The sequence below is a fragment of the Lepisma saccharinum genome, chromosome 4, assembly GCF_977018435.1.
Source record: "Lepisma saccharinum chromosome 4, izLepSacc3.1, whole genome shotgun sequence".
NCBI lineage: Eukaryota > Metazoa > Arthropoda > Insecta > Zygentoma > Lepismatidae > Lepisma > Lepisma saccharinum.
In genome coordinates, this window is record NC_139232.1 from 100,175,238 (window position 1) to 100,190,718 (window position 15,481).

Genomic DNA, 15,481 nt, shown 5'->3' on the forward strand with positions numbered 1-15,481 from the left:
CAAGACTTCATCTCTTGAGAGAAACGGCAGAAGTTATAGAAGAAATTGTAAAACTGAGTGATATCCACACTATTAGGTGGTTAGCCAGCAAAGAACGTGCAATAAGAGCTCTCTTGCAATCATGGAAAGCTGTTGTGACCCATCTTGAACAGGTGGCCCATAGAAAAGACAATGATGGCGCTAAAGCTTTGCTGAAAAGTTTGAAGCAATTTAAATTTGTTAAGCTTCTGTACTTCCTTTTGGATTTCTACGGGAAATTGAACCCTTTAAGCGTGGCACTACAAAATAAGAATCTTTTGATTTCATCTCTGAAAATAAGAATTGAACACTGTATTTCAGTTTTGGCTGACCTGGAATCTAATGTTGGACCAAGCGAACAAGATTTCTTGGACCATGTATCCATTTCAGGGAAGATCAGGGATGTGCAAGAGTTTCAGACTGTTAGAGGAAACTTAATTAACAATGCGAAGGTGTACATCACAGAAACATTGCCGTCTATGTCAACAGATGCGATTGCATCTCTGCATGTTTTCGACACCTTGGGTTGGCCTTCCAAAGAAAATATTCTTCAGTTTGGGAAGAAATAAAGAAGCTCTACATATACTTGAACCCGAGCCTTTATAATGAGAAAATGGATGTTCTGTCAGCAGAGTGGACAGAATACACACTTTTGTTTCCTTCTCCAGCTTTGAATCAGACGCTGGAGAAGATCCACAATGCCGATCCACAGTGCGGAGTGTTCAGCAAGATTCTCCAATTTGCTCCAGATTTTGACATTTTGTGATGTTCTACCAATGAGCACAGCCTCATGTGAGGGAGGTTTCAGCTGTCACAACAGACTCAAGACTACTTACAGGAACTTTCTGAAGACTGAGACACTGGATGATTTGCTCAGAGTTTTCGAACACCCCCCCCCCCCCCCTCCAGCCTCCCTGTCCGAGTTTGACCCAGCAGCTGCGATTGATAAGTGGTACTTCAGTGCAGAACGACAGCGCTACACAAACATTAATTCCTAACTTTTTAATAATTGTTCATATTTTTATTATTTATCAATAGAAAATAGTGGCGACCAAAGATTTTAGTCTGGCGACTGACTTCAAACTTGAAATTTCATGGCCTGATTTAAGGCATATCACTTTGGGTGCGTTAAGTATTCGAGCAATGCTCACCTAGCATCTGGAAGCTCAACACGATCACTTTCCCGACTGGGTCATTAGTAGGGTGTGGACTTATAGGAACTAAAAATCTGAAATAGGCACTTAAAAAGGCACGAAAATAGGCATTTAAAAGGCACCATAAAATTAAGAAATATACGTTAAAATAGACAATGAATGAACTTATTTCAACTCTATTCTTACAATGCACAGGCTGTATTCGCACTTCAGTTTATACATAAAAGTGCGATAACGATTAACAAACTATTAATATTAATACTCTTTTGTTCGAAATTCACATTTGCAGGGCAAAAAAATTCTCACAAAAACAGCTTGTGCAAACGACTGTGTGAATTTGAACAAATGATGAAAAAACAATTTGCACCATTGTAACAAAAATAATATTTTCAAACAATGTTCTAATTGAGACCCTCAAATCTGGTAAATACAGTGTTGCCATTTTTTGTGGTGTCCTCTTTTTTATGACATTATCCTCCTTTTTCGCCGCCTCTGTCCTCTTTTTTGAATGTGTGTGTCTGGTCATCCTACTCTTGAGGTTTTTCTTCTGTATATACAACAAGGCTTGACCACTTGACGAATAGCAAATGCTATTATTATTTGTTATTTCTGCGTCACTTTAAGCTTGACGCGCACTGAGACACCGGAAGCGCGGCAACAGAATGGAACAGTTTCGCTTCCGGCATCTCGGTGGGCCATAAACCTCAAGATAACCTGCAGACTTCTAGCCGGAAATTCCATGCTTCGGTTCTGCACGTTCCCCTGTAGTAAGCGTTACACCATTTGATTTCAATAGAAGTTGACGACAGAAGGGTAACACTTTACTATACCGGAGATGGATTTCTTCAAATTTACAGGAAAAAGTACTTACGCAAATCATTTTCTGTAGTGTTGTTGATGTTCGGGAATGTAGGGTAATAAGAGTCTAGTTTACGTCCTTTTCCTAAGGAATACGTGTCATATATCGTTGGAAAGGTTATTTTATAAGGAATTCAACAAAGTAAATCCCAAGGCGAGGAAAAATTTCCTGGAGGAGAAAATCGAAAAAAACCGATGTTGTCGGATATGCGTGATTGAACGTACTGAGGACATTTTTCGATAATGAAGCACATATTTAGGGGTGAAATGAGTGCTAATGGAACCTAACCTAACCTCGTAGGCATACCTCGTTCCCGTGAATGGTTAGTGACAGAAAGTGTAAAAAGAAAAACTTACTTACCCTACGGATGCCGGAGCGCCGGCTGTCTGCTAGCACGGTTTTGTGAGTGGGCAAGAAGGACGTAAACTAGACTCTAGCCGAATGTAGTTTTGATCCATTTTAATGCGAATGCATGTGGTTTTCTACGAAAATCTATTTCCGACGCGCTATTGCTGCTGCTAGAAGCCGATGTTGTCCGTATATGCTAAATTGAACGAAAGGAGTGCTAATGGAACCTAACCTAACAGGCCTAACCTAACCTAGTAGGCATACCTCCTCCCCGTGATGGTTCCTGAGGCTATCGTAAATTTTTGGGATAACATCAATGGTTTTTGGGGCTACCCGTGGATGGTTTGTGGGAAATAAGGAACAACAGTAAGTACGTTAATGTAAGAAAGACATTATTTTCGTTATAAATTCATTATTTCACCTAAAGAAATGTTCCGCAATGCAGAATAGTACGTTAGCAATGTAAAAAATTGCGAAATAAATCATTGATAGGTGTCTCCGGTATAGCCATGGTATAGCAAAGTAGTACCGACAGAGGTTCTGTTGACGGATTTTTCCGTGTTTTTGTGTTATATAAATTTTTACTTTTCTCCCATAAAATTATGGAAAACTTGCGGAAATAAGGCAATTTGAAAAGACAGGACATGTGCTACCTCTAAACAGTTTGTCGAACGCGCGAATGATGGGCGCTTCCAGAAACGCTGAACGTTGGAGCACAGTAACGTCTCTAGGTTGGGAGCGCTTTATGACGTCTCCTGGGTGCAGAGTTGAGTCAGGCCTCCCGCACTGGTGCAAAAATCCGAATAAGGTTAATTTCGGAATTCATTTGTTCGTGCATGAATTAACCAGCTACCAGTCGGCACCACCATCGATGCTAAATCCTAATTTTCTCATTAAAAATTTAGTTTATGTATCTATTAATCAATGATGATCACTTGTACGTGATTTTGTATTTTATTAAATGCCTTTCCCTTCTTAAACATGTATAAGAAAAATCGTATTTTTAAAGTCAATAGTTCTACATGACGTAACATCGTTCCATATGATCTGTCATGGACGTACACTAACTATTTTAATAAGGATGTAGAAGAACAAAAAATAAAAACAATGGCTTATTGTGCAGATTTTTATTGTAAAAACTGTCAGAAGAGGAATCCAGAGCTGTGTTCGTGTTCTGTCATATCCTGAAAGGTTAGTTATTTATGAATTCTGTTCGCTCTTTATGTAAAAATAATTTCCATAAAGTTAGTTTCCACGGAGAATTATTCCTAGCATGTCTTCGTATTCTGTATTTTGCTTCATTTAAGTAAAAGGACATGTGTTAAAAAAAACGTCTGAAAGATTAAAGGTTCGATTTTGTAACTTAATGTTATTTATAAATTACACAGGAGGATAGGAAGCCAACGAGAATATTAAGAATGACTTGAAGTTTGTTTGAAGTTCGGAAAAGCTCATTTGTGCATGTTATAATGCAGAAAGTTGCAAGTTATCGCGCTCCTATTCGCTTCTGCATGAAGTTTATTTCTTCTAGCATTTAAAACTTTGTCAACATGTACAGGAGATGAAAAAAAGCGTGTAAATATTAAAGCAATGAAACCTAAGTTAACGGTTCCTATCGTTCTATGATTTTTTTTAAAATTGTCTTAGCAGGAAGACTAATTATCGTAGAATTTTAGCAATCATTGTCACACGAAATTTGAACCTTTCTTAAAGTAATTAGCACTCTTTGGATTTTTTTTAAAAAAATATTTATGTTGAAAAAACAACTTAAAAATTACCTTACGCAAACTTTCACGCTTCCCAAGGACAATGTATTTTCCATTGACTAAGGACTGTAAGTATCGTAGACTAGTGGGAATTAATGTAGAAGTAAATCGGAACCTTAGTAAAATGAATTTAGGTAATTTATTTATAATGCTAAGAGAACCAAAACTGGCCTGCCTAACCTAACTACGAAAGCATACATTGAACCAAATCATAAGTAATCACTAGTTTTGGAAACGAAATGAGTGTAACTAACCTACATGTGCAATATATGAAAAAATATTTTACGAACATTTACACATGTGTTACTGTAAAGAAAAATCCTTTCTCACTGGTGCCACGGGAGGAAGATTTTGTGTTTCAAATCGCATTTTAATCTATGTGCTTTAATCCAACCCTACAGAATTATGAATGTTACTCCTATTATTAATAATAATATATTTTGTTGATGGAATCATCTAATTATACCTGTAGTTAATATTATTGCTGTAATAGCTCTTGTTGTTGGTCATGGGCTTTGATCTACTAGATGGTATGGGTGATTTTGATTTGTTGACATATTTCCTGTCCTGGTATCTTCTTCAGAAATATGTTGTGTCATAACATTTTTCTTGAAAGCACTCCCGGGAATAGATTCCATGATCCATTTAATGACAAAAATTGCATTGTTAGCCAGGTGTAGGTTAGGCAGTAAGCTTCAGGGATTCTTTCTAAAAGATAATGTGGTAAAACTTTGCTTCATATGTTAGGACGTTTAGTGCAATATCTATAATATTTTTTTATTTGCATTACCACGCACTGTATGGTGCCATAAGAAGTAGTTACGATGCGAAATAATGTGAAAATTGAGTAAAAATAAATCAATTGAATGGTGACAAGCTCATAAGATTTTGCGCAATTGTTGAAGGAGCTATCATAGAATGGACCCTTATACATTTGACACTACTTTATTCAACAGATACAGATAGTGATCTAATGCATATTCATTTCAGCAACTTTTCTTTGTTATGATAAGCTTTGACCTTAGCTCACAAACAACTCTAGCACCATGGAATTTATCTTTTTTGAGTGACATAAAATGCAGAGTGCTTTGTCTTGCATAGTTATATGTTTCTAAAATAATTTTTCGTCTTTTATTTTTCTCATAGAGCTGAGATATAGTTGGAGAAAATATGGCGAAAGGACTTGAGGCACAAAACATACAAAAGTTACAGATTTTGTGGAGACAATTTTTCAGAGAAAATGTTTATGAATTCTAATAGAAATAAGTTAGTGCATGATGCATACCCAGATGTAGAACCAAGTAAGTATATTGCATTTCTTATGGAATAACATTGTCATTAGTTATGTGGCTCATGCATAAGAAATTGTATTTTCCCTTTTCTGCATTAAAAAAATATATGCTTTAGAGATAAATTTTGCTTAAAGTACATAACACCTAACAACACGATACATTGCTTGAGGATGTTAGAAACAAATGTATTTAATGTTTCACTAAATATTCCAAGCAGGATGGATGAAAAAGATATGATTTTCAGCTAAACAGTCCTGTAAAATATTTGAAAAGTTTGATTAAAGGAAATAAAATACTCATATTTTTCTGTTTGAGACTGTACATAAGTGAACCTACTATGGAAATGTTTGTTGAGTGTGTTAATGATGCTTTAATAATTTCAGTAACTTTTATTCCAGTGAAAGTCTGTAGGACCTCAAAGAGATTATCATACCTTATGCAAAATATATTAATTACTAGTGATTCAATAAATATATATATACCTGAATAACAACGTGTTTGTTTATTTTCCCTTACATTTGTTATTAGCAATAGAATATAATGTTTTACATTTCCACAGTATGAGTATTAAATCATTAAGAGTAATGTACTTACTCTGAAACTGTTCTCTTCTTCTGGAGTATTTCAACATGTAAATTCATTCTTGGTGAAGTATAACATGTCACCATAGTGAGTGTCCGACCAAGAAACCTATCAGTATGACACAATGGTTTGTCTAATGGAATTTCATTAACAATATTATGATAATATTCAATACAGTGGAAATTATTTGATGTAGGGTTTTAAGGATTTCTTATAGTCTTTTACTCTATATTCCATATGTTTAATGCTAACAATATAATTTATATATGTAATTGGAAGTAAGATGCTTGAAATAAATTTTGGGACTTCTAGGCATAATTACCATATTGGGCCATTCAATGTATGTGAGGAAGAATCCTCTTATCTAATATCCTTACTTGAGTTTGAACTGTTCTTTTAGGTCTACTTTATGCACAGAAAGGCTAATTTGGTTGAAACTACCGTTTAAAGTGGGATCCGAAACACTATGGGTCTCCACCGGGTATCGAACCCATACCTGAGTTAAAAACTGGGTGTGAAGAGCCCCTTGAGAAAGGTTGAAAGTGAAATGTTATAAAGACTTGCAAAGGATATACACAAAACTACGAACTTCCTCAGATACAGTATAAGAGCCCCGCTCTTCTCAAAAAGGTAATGACATTTATTAAAGTGCTGTCATTATCTCCAAACCTGGTCAATAATTGGTAAGATCAAAAGTTTGAGGAAAGTATAATCTACACATTAGGTAGGAATAAGCCAATCACTTAACATTTAGACATGACACATTGGATGGTCTAGCCCTTGCAGCAAATCATCATGAGTGAGACACCTATGTTCAATACGAGGCCAAGTTAAATTTACTTCTTGATGGAAGGGATGATATGAGAAACATGCACCAATGATCGACCTGATAGTGTGAAGCTTGAAAGAATGATTATTTATTAACTCTTTATGTTCACTTTCTTTTAGACTGACTAGAAACATGTGTGACATTATTTAGAAGTAGCAGGGATTTTGTCATTATGGCATCCACTATGAGTGAAATGTTGTTGTTCATTTCCAAGTGGCATATGTCACATGTCACTTTGGTGTGAAATCTCTCTAAATTGCAAAAGATACTGTTGGTTTCTTTGTCATCAGCTGGAAATTTGCACATTTCCTTTGTTTTTTAATTAGCTTTAAAAAATGCATGTGCAATATTTATTCTGAATGCATGGATTGTATCATCTTCAGTACTGTATTAAGTATATGAATATATAAAATACATATCTGTGCAGGATAAGATCTTTCAGTGGTGTATTTTTAATTCCATTGTGTGTGTGTGTTTAGGAGTGGGGGCTGGGAGTGTGCTTATCTAGCTTGATCCTACATACTCAATGACTGCTTTGTTTTTTTTATTCTAAGACATTCATATTTCGAGTCCAGATTTTTATGTAACTATGAAATATGTAATGCCATATGATGAAATTGTAGTCAATATGTAGAGTGGTTCCAGTAAGTAACTTCGAACAAAACTCGCTTGTATGACATACTCCTACTCCCATTCTAGATTAAAAATTAGGGATTTTTGACAAATACTAAAATGAATAAGCATGCAGTGATTAGTTAATAATATATCTTACAAACATTCACACGTTTTTAGAAATGGGTTGAAATTACTCTCATGCAAACCAGAAAAGTGAAATTTCATACAACTTCGATTGATTGATTGATTTGGTGTTTTAAGTCAACTTTATTCACAGTAAGGCCAATCGGGACTGGAACTACAGTTTAAAGTGGGATCCGAACCACTATGCATCTCCATATAGGTACAACTTCGAGATGGGGTGGTTGCTATATAGGCATTCTAGGTTAACTTGTGTAAGGTGTGACCTTTTCTTACTCTATTTTCCTATAACTATTCATTATCACCATCATAGTAGTTTTTACAGAGAAATAGACTGATAGAATTAAAACAATTACAATTTTATTCCAGAAATTATTCTGTTTGATAACTTCCCCAATGAGCTGTGTCACTCATAACTATTATTTTATTCTATTCTCTCATGGCAGATGGCACTGAACTAGTTTCTATGTCGTTTTGTCCAAAATACTATTTCATCTACAGAACACTGAATGTAAGTTGTGATAGAAATTAACTGTAGTGTAAAATATTTACTTTCATCTACAGCATAACATAACCCATGGTTCTACAGAATAGTTTCTCAACCTATAGGGTGCGACCCACTCCTGGGTCCTGAGGGGACATTTGGTGGGTCGGGAAGTTGGGTTCGAAACTTCGTTAACTGGGTCTTAAAAACCTATTACCTTAAATTACTTAGATATATTGTTTTAACAATTTAAATTCAGGCCGTGTTGTTGTAAAAGAGCAAATATATGATTATAGACTAGGTGCACACCCCTACAAAGTAATTCCGCTTGTTCCCATTTTATGGGTCCCATGAAGTGTAATATCCTTCAAGGTGGGTCCCCGACTGAAAAAGGTTGAGATCCACTGCTCTACAGCCCTGGAAGGGCCTTGCCCTATCTCATGACTGCCAGTCTGCCTCCCACAACCCTACCTAGAGGTGTGGATATCTTCAACCAGAAATGGGGTGACTTGGGTCAGCACATCGAACCCTCAGCTGTTATAGGAGATTTCCCAGACTGGGTTACACTACTCACTTGTAGGTCCCCAATTTCCTCAGGATGGTGGGTTGCCAACAGTCCTATACACAGGCTGAAGACCCAGAGACTGAACCCAGGTGGACTCAAGCTCATAAGAAAAAACTGTGTGATGAAAGTCCTGTTACTACACATTTTAAGTTTGGAAAACAAGTACTAGCTATATGTACATATCTTTTATTCCAGTATATTTCATACCTACAAGCCCCCACCCTATTTGTAATGGTTTCGTTAGATTAATAGTGCTAATGTTCCATCAGTAGTTTTTAATAATACGTTTTATGTTTTATTCTTATTTCCTGAGACAAAACTTCGAATCCTGTCTTTTGTTTCCCTGGCATTTTCGGCATCAAATCTCCCCCCCCCCCTCTCAGGGTACTCCACTGATATCAATTGCAGAGAAAGTGAATGCATTTGTCTTTCGTTTTACGAGGCCATAGACAGATGAATGGAATTTTCTACGTTGGTAAATCAGAAGTGTCTACATCTTGCGATTGAATATGGTACACAAGGGAGAAAATTACAGCCGATCCCCTATAATACTAGACATTCAGTGACGGCACCAGAAACAGTTGCTGATATTATGTATCCTGCAGATTATCACCCATGTTAAACTGTGCAGCAATTGTTGTGAAGAGAAAGAGATAATTTGGGAAATGTTGCAACATGGCTCGAGCGCTCTTTAGAACACTTTGGGTAGCGCAATGATCCGCTCACCCCACCCTTCCATTCCTGCTTTTATTTTCTGCTAATAATTCGGGACATATCTCGTAAGGTCGTAGTATTTATTTTATATAAGTGCATAAAAATGTTCTACAAGGATAAATACCATTGTTCAGTTAATGCAGGGGTCCTGGATTCGAATCCCTGTTAGAGTTTTCTTTGTGTCATCAATTTTTCATGGCATCGTCGCGATTAGCCCAAAATTGGAAAAATGCGACGCTAAATAAACAACGACGAGGGAGGGGTAAAACACATTGATCTATGAACAAAGTAATCACCGTAGAGTTTACACAAGATACAATCGCGATTTCCCCAAAATGTCAGAAAAGCAACGCGTAATAGGGAGAATACGAAATAAAAATACTTATTACCACAGATAATACACGGACCATTTTTCATGCACAACGGAATGATTTACGTGCTGGAATTTCAGGAATTTGAAATTATTTTCCTATGTTGTGCTTCTGGGCTACTAATTCTATATATCTCGTAACTTAGATGTAGAAATCATTCAAACGTAACATGCATTAACTGAACAATGGTATTTATCCTTGTAGAACATTTTTATGCACTTAAATAAAATAAATACTACGACCTTACGAGATATGTCCCGAATTATTAGCAGAAAATAAAAGCAGGAATGGAAGGGTGGGGTGAGCGGATCATTGCGCTGAGACGCATTCAACTGTCACTGCCAAGAGTAAGATATGATTGGCGGAGAGGTTGCTATGACAACGCTTTACGTTTCGAAACAGCCGTAGGGTGGCTCCACATGTTCGGTTTGCTATACGCACAGATTACAAAGGAGAGATAGGAAGTAAGCGATCTTATTAATCTGTGGTTGAGTAGCAGAGATCAAGAGCTGATAACAATTGACAATCGTCTTGAGATCCATGGCCGCGTCCGAATCGGCAGCAGATGTCACCTAGAGCACCGTTCCATCCGGGGACTCAGGCAACCCAAGGAATATAGAGATTAGGTAAAGCCATCCGAAGATTGCCGATCTTGCACGAACGCGTGACGTCACCGGAGAAGCAGTGAGCTCGGCTGAAGCAGACGGCCCCTAGCATTTATATGGGAGATTCAGAGAGCGAAAGTATATTATTACTTTTAGGAGGGGGAAAATAATAATTGTCATCCTCCAAGATGGTATTGAGGCATCCTTTTAATGATTAGTAACATAATTGAAAACGCGCTACTTTTAAAAAGGGGCAAAGTACATGTGAAAAAATGTATTTTGAAAATCCATATTCCTGAAACTTTCTGACCGATGCGCTACAAAGAAAGTTGCGTGTTCTCCTTTAGAATTTCGTCATTTTACAAATCGTAATATAATTTTAACAAAAACGTGGCATGCTAAAGAAGAATTAAAGAGTTTAAAAAAATAATTGATTAATAGACTTAGTTTAATTTACTTCGCTTATCTGTCACATATGGCTAATCGCAAAGATGAGGATGCGTGATGATATGATGAAATTGAAGAAAGGAAAGTAGACCCATGCCCGGGCGGGGATTCGAACCTGGGGGCCATTGGCATCGTAAAGCGTTGTGCTAACCACTTCGCCACGGAGGTCAGCATTACAAGGAAATAAACAGAAATTGTCATCTATGTTTTAATATGTGAGAAACATTTGCGAGGAAGTTATTGAAGTAACAAATAATTATTACAAAACACTGTGATGAAAATTATTAATATATCTGAAATATCGAGAGTTGACCTTGCAGTCTCTAAATGTACTTTTAGGGTTACGCAAAACCTTTACTCAAAATTGATAGTGTAAATTTATAAGCTATTAAAATTTAAAACTTATTCCTGTTCGAAAAAAGAAACTGCCAAGTTAAATTAATATTTCGTAGAAATACATATATTTTTATTTCATGAGGCCAAGAGATTATTTGGAGGGGACGGTGGCTTGGGAAGACTATAGCCCCGGATCTCGATCTGCAAAGGGGCTTCCAGTGGGAAAACATTCCTATGAAATAGTCCAGAAGAAGGGGCGAAATGATTTTTTTTATTTGGCTCAAGAATACAAAGATATAAGTGGATATTTGACAAGCTTAGTCTAAAACTTACAACTGAAGTCGTACGTGTGTGTTGGGGAAGGGGGGCTACGTGAGGTAACACAGTGGAATATGATTCACAATACTAAAATTAAAATAAATATGTGGGAACAATAGAAATCAAAATATGTTGTAGCTAGTAACAGCGCAATAGTAAAGATGGAGGGGTAAATCGTATTTTCCCGGGGCAATCATTTTTATTATTCCGTTACATACGACACAAAAATGCATATTTTGGCTAAAAGAGCATTCATTCATTTATTTATTTTGTCGTTTTACTGGGGGCAGATAAGAGAGAGAGAAATTGTCGAACGAGAACTGGGGGGGCGTTACTGCCCCCCGCCCCCCCCCCGTAGTGTGGTCACTGCCTATGGCTATGCTGGAGAAGAATGCACCAATTAATACGCTATTAAATAAAACAGATACTTTTAAAACTTATAATCAAATTATTTGTGAACTATGATTTAAATTTAGAGAGAGCACATACCTGTTTAATTTAATTTGGATGAGTTAACTTCTGAAGCCTGCAATTTCCGAGCCTTCTTTCGGAGTAACTACACTGCCCTTTGAGCCGTAGCTGCTGCATTCAGGTGGCGGAACGAGCAGAATACTAATTAAAACAAATATGTGACAAATATATAAAAAAAAAACAACGTGTTGCGGCGCCAAAAAAAAGACAGAAGAAGAAAAACGTGGAGAGTGCAGTGATATTTTACGGGAAGCAGCAGGCACGTATCCAGGAATTCCTTTCGGGGCGGCGGCTGAACACCATTTTTTAAAGGGGTATCACAATTGTATGTTTAAGGCCAGTGGTGGCAATTGGGTTCCAAAATGTGGGGGGGGGGGTGGACAAGGAGACAAGCATTAAGAGGCCATAGTGTGATAGTGTGGAGGCAAAAAAATGGGGAGCAACTATCTCCTAAATCGTCGCCACTGTTTAAGGCTGTCATTTTAAACAGAACGTGAAATCGGGACATTTTCTACCACTCAACTCCTCTGTTTCCATGCATTAATATTGTGTGCCGGAACCATCTCAGTATGTATGTTTGTCCATTTCTTCTCATCAGGCATCAAAACATCTATGTACCAGAAGTGTTTTTACGAAGGTGTTACACATGCACGGAATGCACAATCCACTCGACAACGCAAGATTCAAACTGTGTGCAGGGAACTGGAATCAGACAGTTCACGAATATTTCTCTCTCATTCGAGCCTGAACACCACTAATGTGTCTTGTCCTCCCATGTTTGCAGCTCTTATAAAAGCCGAAACCCACCAAATTGTTCATATTCATGCCTAAGCACTCGCAAGTGTCCAAAATTGTCTGTTGAGTGTGTGTCGAACCCAGTAGCCTTAAACAAAAGTATTTTTTATGCCATGAAATTCTCGGAGTGCATACACAAAATTTGGTCCTGACACAACCAAATCATCACTCAAAACTTTGATTTTCAGTTGATCTGTTCAGGTTATTTCTTTTTTAATAAATCGCTCCAATGCCCAGCCCGATACTGCCGAAATATTCATTTTAGATAGCGAGACCTTCGATCTCTTCGTCTTTCGACCCGAACTACTCGTAGCACTACTCGAAGTTCTGCTGTCGTCAATGTCTTTAGCTTTGGGCCAGAACTGGCACAAGTAGTAGACTTCGTTGCTTTACGGTATTTAGTTCATTTCATTTTCGAATCACTAGATCTTATAAAGCAACCAATGGACACTGACTGATCACTAATCGACTGTATAAAATGTCACACTTACCTCTGAAGTCTCCACCTATTCTGTTGTACAGATCAACCGGGAAATTGAAGTCGCGTATTAATATCCTCATTATATTCTAGAACGTTTCGCAGATATCACGATTCGTAAATATTGCCAGTAGTTCGACTCCTTCTCTTTTTCAAGAACGTTCCCTCTCGCGCTTTCCAGAGATTAAAAAAAATTCAATGAATCCGAATCGCCCTACCTGCGGCGCTACCTTTGTTGTGCAACTTCCAAATGCTGACAAGTCTCTTCTACATAGTGTTCAAGTTCGCTACGACAACACCGAAAGCGTAAGAAAAGTTTACGTGCAATATTATCAACTACAGGGTTATAGAACATTCTCCGTCTTGCCTTGATAAGTATTTCTCTCCTAAAATTATCGTCACATTATTCAAGAAGACAAAAACCTAATTTTATCTCGTGTAAACTGAAAAATTTCCTGGGGGAGGGGGCTCGAGACACCTGATGCCCACCTTGGATACGCACTATTAACAATAACAGGGTTATAGAACATTCTCCGTCTTGTCTCGATAATTATTCCTCTCCTTAAATTATCGTCACATTATTCAAGAAGTCAAAAACCTAATTTTATCAGTGTAAACTGAAAAATTTCCTTGTGGAGCGGGGGGGGGGGGCCTCGAACCACCTGATCCCTACCTTGGATACGCGCTATTAACAATAACAGGCTTATAGAACATTCTCCGTCTTGCCTAGATAATTATGTCTCTCAAATTATCACCATATTATTCAAGAAGCCAAAAACCTAATTTTATCTAGCGTAAACTGAAAATTTTCTGAAGGGGGGCTTGAGCCCCCTGATTCCCACCTTGGATACGAGCTGTTACCAATAACAGGGTTATAGAATATTCTCCGTCTTGCCTCGATAATTATTTCTCTCCTTAAATTAACGTCACATTATATTTTATTTGACACCACAAGAAACAAAAAATCTCATTTTATCTAGTGTAAACCGAAAACGTTCGGGGGGGGCTTGAGCCCCATAAGCCACCCCCCTTGGATACGTGCCTGGGAAGCAGTCACGTTTATTACACCCTTACATTTACATACAATATTATAAAGTTCTGCTTTTAGATCTCGCACAATGCCTTTTTCACAAAAATGGGCAATCTCGCATTTTTTTATATCAATCAAGCTGTGATATTTTAGATTTCTTCCATTTGTTTTCTGATAATAGTTTTCACAGCTTTCCATAGCATTTAGGCATGATTTCAGTTGACAAGAACAAAATAATCTTATTTCAAAACATAGAGCAAAAAGAAATCCAACGCGCTTAAGTTAAAACTCCCTTACATTGGAAGCCTGGAGAGAACAAAACAGGGGTTCCTTCGTAACACGATTTCTTGAAAACCATTTTACACATTTGAATCAACTTTGTGATAAATTGATTAGAAAGGATGAATCTTAACAGTAAAAGTTGTAACTTTTCCCTTGCTACTATATTTTAGAAGATATTCGTTGTCAAATTTCTCAATATTTGCATAAGGAACCAGCCTTTTCCGTGCAGAGTGTTTCGATGGTGACGTCATGCATCCACGGACAACTGCGCATACGATCTGCGCCGCCGAACGAGCACCCCCTGCAGCCAACCTCCGTTGTCCGAATTCGCGGCAGACGTGGAGTCGGAGGGGAGAGCAGAGAGGCGCGACAGATGCACGCTTGCACTCGCTGTGACCCTGCGCTTGGCAACCATATTCTAACTTTCACATTGTACAGACAACATTTACTGATTAGAGGATGTAAAACTCAGTTATACTTTAACATTTTATCGATAATACTGAATGTAGAAAAATTGTAAATGATGAAATAGCGTGTTACATTTTTAATATGAGTAGTAAATAGGTGGAAATCATTGTCATGTTTGTTTGGCGTCTGCCTTCTGCTTCCGTGCAATGCGCCTGCGCCCCAGAGCGCGGTAGGTGAAGTTCGGGCTGACACCTGGCGGGAAAAGTGACAACCGTACTACAAGGGGACATGTAGATTCGGACGACTTGGACGTGACTTCGACGGCACGCGAGGGCAACGGGAGAGAACGGGACGGAGCTCTTGCCAATCCGGACACGGCCCATGCCTTCTCAATTTTCACTAGGGGCGTCCGGAACGGTAAGATTTTTTAAATCCCTACTTTTGGGACGGGAAAAATTTTCAATTTGTCGACACTGAAAATCTCGAATTCTATACGCCACTTTTGCCTAAGTGATTGTATGTGCATACCCGGAATAAAAACTAGCAATTTCCGAGAAGTTTAGGACACTTACA